Source organism: Nuphar pumila, chromosome 17, assembly GCF_984573655.1.
Source record: "Nuphar pumila chromosome 17, dmNupPumi1.hap1.1, whole genome shotgun sequence".
Lineage (NCBI taxonomy): Eukaryota > Viridiplantae > Streptophyta > Magnoliopsida > Nymphaeales > Nymphaeaceae > Nuphar > Nuphar pumila.
In genome coordinates this window covers 42,347,643-42,349,769 of record NC_143265.1, presented here as the reverse complement: position 1 = coordinate 42,349,769, position 2,127 = coordinate 42,347,643, and the positions used below count along the sequence as shown (strand labels likewise).

The window sequence follows — 2,127 nt, the reverse complement described above, 5'->3', positions numbered from 1 at the left end:
CAGAACAGAACAAATTTCGGGAAAATCGGACCTCGTTTGCCCTGTCAAACAGTGGTTTTCCGATAACCTGTCAGAATGCTATTTTACACTAGTTAGGGGCAGTTTCGTAATTTTCTTAGTTTCGGCATTTTAGATTTGTTTTCAGTAGTTTCTGCATTTTAGGAGTTGCATCATCATCATACAGCATTAGTAGAGTTAAATTGGTTAATGTTAGCATTAATTTAGTATTTTATTTAATTTTTGCTTGATAAATAGTATTTGTTTTACAATTTTCGTAAAATTAGAAATAGTTTTAGTTATTGTTTTCATTATTAGAATAGAAAACTAACTTTGTATTTTTCTGCATTTTTAGGTTGAAAAACATATTTAGTGTCCAGGGGTATTGTCCAAGTGAGAAGATTCTCTAAGTGGCGAAAAGACGGAAATACCCTTGGCGTGGAGCAGAAGACTGATTGCTTGTTTACTTTTCTTTTAGTGTTTAATTGTAGTTGTATTACTTTATAATTGTAGGTTGACATTTGTCATTAATAAATTGAATTTTATAGAAATATTGTGTTTAATTCCTGTTCCCTGTGGATTCGACCCGTACTTACCACTTGGTGGAAAGTCGGTTTTTAAAATTTTTGGTTGACGATTTTCCAAAGTTTTATTGCAAATAAGTGTTTTAAAAAAAGAGCATCTCAAAATATCAACCAAATTTTGGTGCCGTTGCCGGGGAACGGCGAATTAATTACTTTATTTCTTAGAGTTTGATTTATTAATTGGTTTTAGTTAATTAATTGTTTTATTTTTAGTTAGTAGGATTAGTAAGTGAACATAGGATTAACATAGTTAGTAAATATAGGATTCACGTTCTGTCTTTCTAGGATTCACTTGAAATTCATTCTGCAAGGAGCGATTAGACAGGTGGGTTTTAGAAAAACTTAGTTTGTGATTTCCTGTATTTATCTTTTCAGTACTTTAGAGTAGTTTAATTTGTTATTTCATTTACTTAGTTAGATCATTCTGACATAATTAGTTTAGCATATTTGTTTAGTAGTTGTTTATTTTGTATTATTTACATTTTAGTACCTGTGTAGTTTAGATTTAGAGTTAGGTCGTTTGCTTACATCTGGTCTTAGCACCAGTGTATGCAGGGTCGACGAGGTCTAGGAACCCCATTACACCCATTTGTTGACAACCCAGAGAGAATTTTACATTCTCATCGAAGTTCGGCAACAATGGCTGACATGGATCCTCCACCTCCACCCCCAGTTCTTTCACGCCCTCTGCGGGAATATTTCATTCCCACAGACTATGTTCAGGCATCCTGCATTCGGAGACCCGATGTAGGAGCGCCACATTATGAGATTAAGGCCAGCATTATTCAGATGCTTCCATCCTTTTATGGCCTTAGTCATGAGGATCCCTACCGACATTTAGATGAATTCCTCGAAATCTGTTCTACTGTTAAGATACAGAATTTTGATGATGATGCTTTAAGGTTGACTCTATTCCCCTTTTCATTGAAGGACAAAGCCAAGTATTGGCTGAAGTCCTTAGATTCTGTAGAAATAGAGTCATGGGATCAATTGCAACAGGAGTTTCTTCGGAAATATTTTCCCATTGGTCATACGAACCAATATCGTAGAGCCATCACTAGCTTTTCAGAGCTAGATGGTGAGCGCTTTCATGAGACCTGGGAGAGAATGAAGGATCTCCTTAGGAAATGTCCCCATCATCAGGTGCCGAAATGGCAACTGGTGCAGAGCTTCTACGACGGATTGTCTGACAAGAATCGTCAAATGATCGACGCTTCATGTGGAGGGACATTCATGCTGAAGAGCGAGGATGAAGCATGGAGGTTATTTGATACATTGGCCGAGAATTCTTTCCACCATGCTTCGAGCTCTCATTCTGATAGAGCCAAACCCAGCATTCAGAAGAAAGCTGGTGTTCTTGAAGTTGCACTACAAGAAAATTGTTAATTAGCGACGGAAATTAGCGATAGATTTTTCCCGTCGCTACTTAGCGACAGATTAGCTAGAGATAGAATCTGTCGCTAATTTGCGACGGATTAGCGAGGAAACGACTTTTATCGCTAATCTGTCGCTACTTAGCGACGGATTAGCGACTGCATGTTTTTGT

General features: G+C 37.1%; 1 non-coding gene across 1 annotated transcript; it reads right to left on the bottom strand.

Moving 5' to 3' along the window:
- Positions 1 to 1,623: 1,623 nt before the first annotated feature.
- On the bottom strand, positions 1,624 to 1,726 carry LOC149811915 (small nucleolar RNA R71). Its single transcript, XR_016428640.1, has one exon. It is a non-coding gene; the product is annotated as a small nucleolar RNA R71 (small nucleolar RNA).
- Positions 1,727 to 2,127: the final 401 nt, after the last annotated feature.